Raw genomic sequence first — 10,676 nt, 5'->3', positions numbered from 1 at the left:
AAAACTCATAAAATGCAACTCGCCAGCTTACTCTATTTGTTAATTTCTTTGACTAAATTTTGTAATATGGATCATATTATTAATATTAAACTAAAGTAGACATTTTGTTTTCTGAAGCTTAGAACCCATTTAAAATTCTGAGTTTTTGAGAAAATAATCTCAGTTCATTTGGTGAATAGTCCATAAAGATTTCTAGTTAGTGAATGTCATTACTTTTTAAAAAGATTTTATTTACTTTTTTGAGAGAGAAAGAGAGAGCACTAGTAGGAGAGACAAGGGAGAAAGAGAATCTCAAACAGACTCCCTGCTGAGCATGGAGCTTGATGTGGGGCACAATCCCAGCACTTTGAGATCATCACTTGAGTCAAATCAAGAGTTGGATGCTTACCCTACTGCACCACTCAGGCACCCCAATGAGTGTCTTCAAATTATATGAAATTTGAGGACAGCTGTGTGTATGTGGAATGTGTGTGTGTGTGACCTATTCTTTGACAATACTTTTTGAATTGTAAACATGTTTTTAGTGGACATTTTCTGATTGTGCATGCTAATATGGAGCTCTCTACATGGAGGCAGGACAATTGTCAGGTTGGGATAAGGTCTGGAACTTCTGAGAAGAAAGCAAAATTTTAGCCTAGCAATATTCCTGCCTTCATGTAGAAGGTTCCATATTAGCATACAGGATCAGAAGATGCCCACTGACATTTTTACAACTCAAAATGTATTTATATTGTAACTTTAGACAATATAAACAAATATACATTGAAAAGTATTGTTCCAATTCCCATCTATCCCATACCGACCCACAATAGGCAACCATTTCAATTAGTTCCTGTTTTTCTATTTCTAATTTTTGCTTTAAGAAAGAGCATCTACTAACTATTTAGTGTCAGGGATACACTAGTAACAAATACAAGCAGCCCTTGGACATTACAGTCTAGAGAGAGAGGCAGACAGTAAAAATAGACACTAATAGTAGAAATATTACAAATTGCAATAAGTCGCTTAAATAACATAATGGGTACTGAGAGGTTAGTGGTTCTCAAATCTGAATGGGCACATCTTTTTTTTTAAAGACTATGCTAATACATCTGCACTGCAAAAATAAACTACATACTACAGAAAACTATATAGTAAAAACACATACATCTCCCCAAATGCTTTTCTCCAAAGGTTAAGTTGTAATATGTATACGTATTGCTCAGGATATTATATATATAAATTCAAATGTACTTAGAGATACACATACAATAAGATGTTAAAGACGACTTGTTATCTCAGAATTTCTGCTGAGGCTCCAAAAGCCTAGAACAGTAAAATAGGTATCAAGCTCTCCTCTCATAGTAAAGCAAGACATGAGACTGTTTATATACGATATATTCAGAAGCTTAAGGATTGTGTGGCCACTGTTGACTCATTATCCATAACAAAGCTATAAAAAGAAACTTGAGAGGACAACATTTTTGGAGTATTGTTTTTCTGCTTATGGATTCCTTTCCTCATGGAGAGGAACTTGGGGATCCTTCGTCTTCACATTAACCAAAGTGGGAAAGGATGCTTTGTGAGAATTACTGAGAGATTCTGACTTGTGTCATCTGGAGTTTGGAGGGCACAGGGATCCTGACTCACGTTTGCAAAGTCAAGGGCAATAGACTCTTGAGAGGCAGAGCTGATAGCAGGCTGCAAGTGCCTATTTTCTGAGGGAAAAGAAGTGGACTGAGGGCAAATGTGGGTGGGCGGGAGAAATCCTACCAGGTATCATCTTAAAAGGATCTCATCTAAGAAGACTACTTGGAAGAGCCATGAAACCTCAATAGAAGACCTGACCCTCTGAGTCCAAAGCCTGAGGGAATGACCTAAGTAATCAGCCAGGGAAGTATCCAGAGACCAGCAGCTGAAGGTCTTCTGCCTAAAAACTCTGACCTCAAAAGAAACCCACAGAAGGGAGTCCTGGGTGGTTGAGCATCTGACTTTGGCTCAATGCGTGATCCCAGATCTGGGATCAAGTCCCACATCAGGGTCCCTGCAAGGAGCCTGCTTCTCCCTCTACCTATGTCTCTGCCTCTCTCTCTGTGTTTCTCATGAATAAATAAAATCTTAAAAAAAAAAAAAAAACCCACAGGAGAAGAGCATAGCAACTGTGCAGCCAGCACAGTCAGTGGGAACCAGTGCCAGATTACAATTGCATCAGGCACTTAAATCTGTGATCTTTATCCCTGACCATCTCCTCTTTGAAGCCCAACCTTAGAAAGATCAGAAACAGCAGTTCCAAGTGGGAGAGGATGATTATTAGAGCAAGAAAGGAGAGTATAGAAGAAGCTGGTCATGTCCCTCTGTTCTTCTCCCCCATTGTAGGCTTCTAAGTCTCAAGCTAGCTATAGTCTTGGGGTTAAGGAAAGGGAGAGTTATCTTATCTTAACTTTTTTTTTTTTTACTATTTTTCTTTTTATTAGCATCCATTTTATGTAAACTTCATGCTTACCCCCAATGTAGGCTTCTAAGTCTCAAGCTAGCTATAGTCTCCCCCATTGTAGGCTTCTAAGTCTCAAGCTAGCTATAGTCTTGGGGTTAAGGAAAGGGAGAGTTATCTTATCTTAACTTTTTTTTTTTTTACTATTTTTCTTTTTATTAGCATCCATTTTATGTAAACTTCATGCTTACAGTCCAAAGATTTTAGAATGGGGATAGTTTTAAGTTATAAAAACAATAGAAAATTGTTACCCCCAAATGGTATTGGTAAAACAGGATCTCCTCTCCCTCAAACCCTGATTTTTAGCATTTGCCAATTTTGTGGTATAAATACTCCCACTATGAGCAATATCAACCTACCAAAGCTTTAACACCACTCTGAAGAATCTCTGAATAGTAGGCAAATTTAAAACATAATTGAGCTGGTGCAAGGTAGTTGAGATCAATTTTGAATAAACAAAGATGAGAAAAACTATACAGTACATTTCTCCTAATGGAGTCTTGTGTAGGGATTGGTGTGAGCAAGAGAACAGGCCCATAGAATCAACCTAGCAGGAAATGATGAGAAATAATTACATGTCTGTATTAGGGTTCTTTAGAGAAACAGAACCAATCAAGGTATCTTCCTCTCTTTCTCTCTTTCTCCCTCTCCCTCTATTATAAGGAATTAGTTCAAACAATTATGGAGGTTGATAAGTCCCAAGATCTGCAACTGACAAGATGGAGACCAAAGTGGGTCAATGGTATACTTCCAATCTGAGTCCAAAGGTGTGAGAACCTGGGGAGCCAATGATGTAAGTTTCAATCCAACTCTAAGTCAGAGGACAATAGAAGACCCATGTCCCAGCTTGAAGGTAGTCATGCAGAGAGATAGAATTCTTTTTTACTCAACATTTTTGTTCTAATCATGCCTTCAGTGCACTGGATGAGACCCACACACATTAGGAAAGGCCAATCTGCTTCTTTTTTTTTTTTAATTTTTTTTTTAATTTTTTTTAATTTATTTATGATAGTCACAGAGAGAGAGAGAGAGAGGCAGAGACACAGGCAGAGGGAGAAGCAGGCTCCATGCACCGGGAGCCTGATGTGGGATTCGATCCCGGGTCTCCAGGATCACGCCCTGGGCCAAAGGCAAGCGCCAAACCACTGCGCCACCCAGGGATCCCGGCCAATCTGCTTCTGATGTCAATTTTATCCAGAAACATTCTCATGGACATATAAGAAATAATGTTTAACTAAATATCTGGGCACCCCCATGGCTGGCTAGTCAAAGTTGACACATAAAATTAACCATTACAATCATTTTATTATTGAACTTAGCTTACTGAGTTTAAATATCTGTGGAACAGGATATTAAAAATGGCATCCTGAATGTTGGCTAAGCTGAAAGCTGAAAACAATAATAGATAAGTATTTCCATATTCTAAAGAGAATTATTAAATTTATGTCCTCTTTTTGCATGGTGAATGAACTTGTCTCCTCAAGTAGCAGGATTTATCTCCAGCATAGAGAAGAGAAAATTATTATTTAGAAACATAAGTTTTCTTTTTTAAAAAAATATTTTATTTATTTATTCATGAGAAACACATAGAGAGAGGCAGAGACACAGTCAGAGGGAGAAGCAGGCTCCATGCAGAGAGCCTGATGTGGAACTTGATCCCAGGACCCAGGATCACTTCCTGAGCCAAAGGCAGACGCTCAACCACTGAGCCACCCAGGCATCCCTAGAAAGATCAATTTTCTAAGGAAATTTATAGAAGTAGAAAATATTTTGGCTTTTTTTCCCCAGAGATAAGAAGGTGCTTCTTTTCTTGGCCAAATAACAGTCTCTAAATCAAGAAACACTTAGGGAGATTGGGCAGGCATGTACTGGAATTGACCGGACTGCAGATTTATGTGCTGAAGTAGTCATGGGCTTTGACGAAAGCATCAGGTATGACCTCAATGCATGTTTCCCAGTGGTTGGGAGTCTACATTGCAATAGGGATTAGTGATTCCTTCTTACGTTGAAAATTCTGAAAGTAGGAAGCTGACAGGTTGAAGAAAAAAGGCCACCATTGGGCAAACTGCCCATTGGCGGGGAGATAAAGGGTGTCATTTCGGGAAGATAAAGGGTTATTTAGGATGGTGGCTAGGTCTGAGCTGTCTTGAAAGGAGCTTGCCCCCAAGGCCTGCCTGTTGGGCCATGGAATTCCAACTAAAAGGGGCTCTCTCATAATTTTTAATGACAGTAAATGTGTCACTGCCTGAGGATTGTGATGCATTAGAACTAAGATGTAACTCAGAATATGTATTTTTTAAAAACTCCCCCCCCCCACAAAAAACTTTTCCCAATTATGTCTAATATTGGACCAAATTTAGGATCTACCAGATTTGTAGATAGTAACCTATTTGAACATCTACAACTACCGAAATATCCTCATCACTGCCTCTCTACAAAAATAAACAGTCTGGAAATAGCATACTTTTCAAGCTTCTTGGAAACCACATATATAAAAATGCAAATGGGAATACACATGCAATTATATATGATTTTTTTATTTCCCTATTGCTCAAAAAAGTGCATACTCTGTTACTTCCAAATATAATCTTTTTCTTCATTGCTATCTGCCTAGGAACTGACAGTCAGCTACTCAGAGAAGTTATAGCTGTCCTCAGTTCCACCCTGTTTTAGAAATTAGAGGGATTGATTTCAATAAAACATAATTGCTTTCTGATATTTTCCTTTGAAGCTGTAAGTTGATTTTGCTCTAATATTTCAGCATCCTCTACAATTTTCTGCAATCTCAGCTGACTCACCCAGAAATAATGCTGTAAAGCAGAAGACAACATGTAAATGATGTAAAATTATTCTATACTTTTCTCAGGGGAACACGTTTCTGCTGCTGGTGTTTTCTTGTTTGTTTTAAGGTGTAATTCTTTTCGCTGTATTTCAAAATATCACTAGTAGTATAAAGAGAATGGCAGTAGGGTTTAGCAGAGCAAGCTGTTACAGATGAGAATAATCCCCTGGCCCGAGTACACAACTGTACTGAAGCCAGCTCAGCTCTGACAGCCGTCTGGAGAGCTGAGCTTCACTAGGTGCTTTGAGTTGAATGTAATTCCTAATATTGCTTTTCCTTATTACCATTCTGAGACACTGCCCAGGGAAATGGCCAAGATCTGTGCTTAGGACTCATGGCTGGCCTCAGTAATTTATTTATTAGCTTTGATTTCTAATCTATTATAAAGGTCTATCTCTGAGAAGTTGGAGGAAGTGAGGTGCTTTCCTAGAGTTTAGCCCATGTAACTGCTCAGAGACCTGCTGCAGGACTTTCTGGAATTGTCCAAGTCTGGCTGAAAGTCGCATCCTTGAATATCTCCAAAAAGAAACCAAGGAACAAAAACCATCAAAATACACATAACTCTATATTCCCTCTTCTGAATAAGAGAACATCTTAGTTTTTGTTCTTTTACATCTAGAGATCTATCAGGTACAGATCCCCTTCTTTTATTTCCATACGCCATCCTTTCCCTTCTGTCTTAATACCAAATGTCTGCCAGCTGACACTGTTCTCCTCATTTCTTCCCCCTCAGATTCCTAATGTGGTGTCATGATATCCCAAACAGACCAACATATTAAAAGATTCCACAGATTTCCCAATTTGGGGGACAGTGACACATATTTACACCCAGACCACATCCAGTTCAGAATATGCTGATCATATGTGGATGCTGCAGAACTATTGATGGTCACATTTTGTACTGGAACAGAAATTATTTGAATGTGCTCAGATTCTTAATTTCGCTATAAGAAAACTTAGCCCTTGGCCTTCTGGAGTTAATTTACTACACGTATTGTTTCCATCCTTAAGGATAATACGATCGACCTATTGCAGGTGTTTGGATGGACAGACTGGCAGGTTTCGCCAAATGGCCTTTTCTCTTTTTCTATTGGCAAAACACTATGCAAGTCTCAGAGAGCCAGAGACTAAATAGGATTTCAGAAATGAAGCTTTGTTATGTAAACCCTATGTAACACTGGCCCCAACAAGGGAAGTAGACATCAGTCTATTTAGAATATTGCCATCCAGTGTCCAAAGGATATATTACAGTTTTAACTTACACCACACAAGACCAAATGGATTACTACTTTCCCAAAGATGTACAAAGCAAAGTGCTCTTGAAGTATAAAGTATCACTCGATGGCCTACACTTGTACTCAGAAATAAAGAGCATTTGCTAGTGTATGACCTTGGACACAAAGAGCCATTACAGAGTTAATGTTTAGGCTACAGATGTAGTCAGAGATTACTATCTCTAAGTTTCCTGAACTTTCCTGCATATTGCTTTCTTCAAATTTTGTGAGTATTAGAGGACATAGTATGTAAGCAAAAATTCTCTAAAACAGTACTTGCACATAGTAGGCATTTTGTAAATATTAATGTCTTTTCCATTTGCTAAGTAAAAATAAATAGAAACTCTAAGGGGGTGGTGCAAAGGCCATTTTTCATACACCTTATTTTATGTACCAATGGCATATTTGGGTAAAATTTTAGAAATAAAATTATTTATTTTATTTTATTTTATTTTTTGAGAGAAAGGGAGGGAGGGAGGGATCGAGAGAGGAGGGAGAGGGGGAGACAGAGAGGGAGACAAAAAATCTCAAGCAGACTCCATATTCAGCATGGAGCCCAACATAGGGTTCAAACTCATGACTCTGAGATCATGACCTGAGTTGAACTCTTGAACTCTTGAACTCAAGAGTCAGACACTCAAGTGACTGAACCACCCAGGTTCCCCTAGAAAACATTTTAAATGACACATCATAGTAAATTATAAAGTTTTAGCTATTAGAAATCTTTAAGCTATTGAAGACACTGGGCTAATATGTGGTCATTAACACAATAAAACTGTTTTAGAGTTTTCCCCATGTCCACCATGAACTCTATACCACATTCAGCAGGCTTGACATTGTGTCATAATGCCACCATCACTCTCCCAGTTTCCCAGGCTAGAGGTCACTGAGGCATCTACAGTTTCTTCCTCCCTCATTCCCAACAAGTCTCTAAAACATGTTAATCCTACCTCCAAAATACCGCTCACCTTTGTTCGTCCTTCCAGGCCTCTGTCACTGCCTTATGATTCCTGGAGGATTATTGCAGTTTCCTCCTAGGTCACTCCCTTGCCTCTCATCTCTCTAGTCCAGTTTATCCAGGACATTGAGCAATCCAATCACATTCCTGCAGAAGTTCAGACACTAACCAAGCCTCTCTTTTTTTCTCTCCAACCCCATGTGATCTAATCTAAAAGCAGAAATGTCCTTTCTTCCATTTTATCTTACCTCAATCCTATTGATAGGTCCGGGTTTGTCAAAAACAAAATATGAATGTATGGGTGGAGCACATGAGACCGTTTGTGATCTGATTGTTGTTTACCTCTCCTCTCCTTCTTTCTGTCTCACCACTCACATACTACTTCAGACATTGTGCCAACAAGTCTAGTCCCTTAGAGTTCCTCAAACACGTCCTGTCCTCTCTCTAATCCTTTTATTGTAGATGCCTCGCCTTTGCCTGGCTATTTCCTTCTTCAGGGCTTATCTTAGCTATCACTTCAGTCAGCAAGCTTTCTGGATGCTGCTTCTTTAAACTATCAAGTAATTTTGTGAAAACTTCTGTCATACACTTTATCACATTTAATTAAAATCATTTAATTATCTATTCCTAATATGATATTCTTAGTTATTGGGAATTACTGGAAGTTCTCAGAGGCAGGTCAGTTTACCATAAGTCAATTCACTGGAAACAAATCATCAAAAGCCAGTTAGCTCTTTGGTGAATTAATCAAGTTGAATTGGCTTAGAACTTCAGCTTCTTGAGGGCAAAGCCTTATATTATTAAGTTTAGTGTGCTCAATTCCTAGTCTAGTGCTCAGCAGAGCAGGTATTCAATAAATGATCTCCCCAATACAATTTTATTATTACTCCCTTTATGTCTTCAAGTGTTGTTAGTTCCAACAATAGTGATTTTCTTTTTTTCATGAAAATACCATGGATCAACTGATTCATTTTAGAAGTAGAGGCACTGTTCTTTAAGAATAATGAAGATATTGTGTATGTCAAGAAGCAATTCTCTTTTCCAAAAATACTGAACCAGTTTCCTTATCCTTTTTCTTTTTTTATGATTCCCACTTCAGCCCATACAATTTGCATTTTCTTTGGCTAAAAAGTCCCATAGCCCAGGAGGGTATTCTGAGAACTTTCATGTGGTTATCATTTCTGGGAAAATCATTCCCCTGTCATACATATGTTTGGCACATTTGTCTTACTCTGTTTGCCTAGGGCTCTGGGATGACATTGTTTAGAGACAACAAAGTTGTCATTTTCAAAATAAGGAAAACAAGCAAATCAGTGGATGGAGAAACAAACGTTGGAACAACCTTAAAGAATCATATTAACCATAAGGAAATTCAAGTATCTTCATAATCTAAAGATTACCTACAAATTTTATTACATTGTATGTTTTGGATAGACCCAGATGATGCTGTTGCATCAGAAAATTTTTTATCATAGTTGTCTTTTGGAGACCATAATGATATTTACTTTTTAGTACCATAAAGATAATTCAATAAAATTGGTTTTAAAAATCTGAAGCATTCCTTTTACTTTTATTATTTAAAAAATTACCTTATTTACATTTAATTAATTAACATATAGTGTATTATTAGTTTCAGAGGTAAAGTGCAGTGACTTATTAGTTGCATATAACACCAGTGCTCATTACATCACATGCCCTCCTTAATGCCCATCATTATTAAACCTTATCCCCCTACCCTAACCTCTCCTCTAGCAACCCTAGAGTTAAGAGTCTCTTATAATTTGTCTGCCTTTCTGGTTTTATTTTATTTTTCCCCTATGATGTTCTGTTTTTTTTTCTTAAATTCCACATATGAGGCTCACCATATGAAAATCTAGACAGAGAAGTTCACAGATATAGCAGCTGTTAGGATGGGAAAGCTGATAACCATACCTGCAGGTCTGATATGTGCATCTATAACTGTGCATGCGGCTAAAGAAGAAGAATACAAAAAGCAGCTAGTAAAACCAGAACGGCTTCCCGTATAAACTGCACCACCTCTGCAATCTAAATATGTGGAGGAACAGCCTGGTCATTTACAAATGGGCTTTGCATCCATTTGCACTACAACTGGTCATTATATTGGCTGATGCAAGAGTGTTTATGTGTTTGTGAAAAATGGGATAATGGATACAGTACAATCTGGAAAAGATGCATATGTCTATCTGAAGAATCCACCTTGAGATTTTCTTCCAAAAGTTGGAGCAATTACTGTTTCAGGATTGATAGGCTAGGTTTTGGCAAGAAAAGGTTCTAGGTTTAAGAAAATTGCTTATCCACTGGGACTGGCCACTTTGGGAGCAGCTGTTTGCTAACCAGTTCAGTCAGTAATAATTGCAAAGGTAACTGGGAAAAAGACATACACTACAAGTGAGCAAATTTATGAAGCAGTTAAATCATTGTGGACAAACATACAAAAAATAGTCCTTTCCTAAATCTAAAGAAAAATTCAAGCTAGGGCATTCTGCTGAAATAGAAATACCTGCAAAAACAACTCACAGCCTGAAATAGTGCCTTTGCCAACTGAACTAATCTCTGAAACAAAGAGAAGATCAGAATCCACCTCGGGTGCTACATGGTTTATCTTGACCCTAAGCTCATGGGTCACGGGCAGTCGCATTCAGAAGATGTAGATATGTACAGCACTAGAAGCTGAAATAATCTGTATAGAGAACTATAAGATGTGTGAAGTTGAAAATAATGATGAAAAAAATCATATAAAGGGTAACTGTGACACAGAGAGTATGACTTTTTTTTTTTTTTTTTTAGGATATAACTATTAAAGTTTTTCCCTCACATCTTCTAATATAATGTATAGTTTGACCAATCATATAAGGGATTAAAACACGAACTGTAAATTTAATACAAACAATATTAAATGGTTGATGAAGAGGCAGAAGTAGAAGTTTGGGGATGCATTTGATGATTTTTAAGAGTGTTTATAAAAAAAACAAAAATAGAGTAAATATATAAATACCAATGATATGTATGTGTGCATGTACATATACATATTTGATTTTGTTTTTTTCAAATTATTGCCAGCTAAATTAGAATGTTGTATAGAAGGATGTGTTCCTCCCCTTTTTTCTTCCC

The 10,676-nt window shown here is 37.6% G+C and overlaps 1 pseudogene; it reads left to right on the top strand.

Annotated features, from left to right (window-relative positions):
* Positions 1–3,189: 3,189 nt before the first annotated feature.
* LOC121492663 lies at positions 3,190–10,239 on the top strand (annotated as a pseudogene).
* The last annotated feature ends 437 nt before the right edge of the window (positions 10,240–10,676 follow it).

The sequence above is a fragment of the Vulpes lagopus genome, chromosome 6, assembly GCF_018345385.1.
Source record: "Vulpes lagopus strain Blue_001 chromosome 6, ASM1834538v1, whole genome shotgun sequence".
NCBI lineage: Eukaryota > Metazoa > Chordata > Mammalia > Carnivora > Canidae > Vulpes > Vulpes lagopus.
This window is presented reverse-complemented; position numbering and strand designations above follow the sequence as displayed.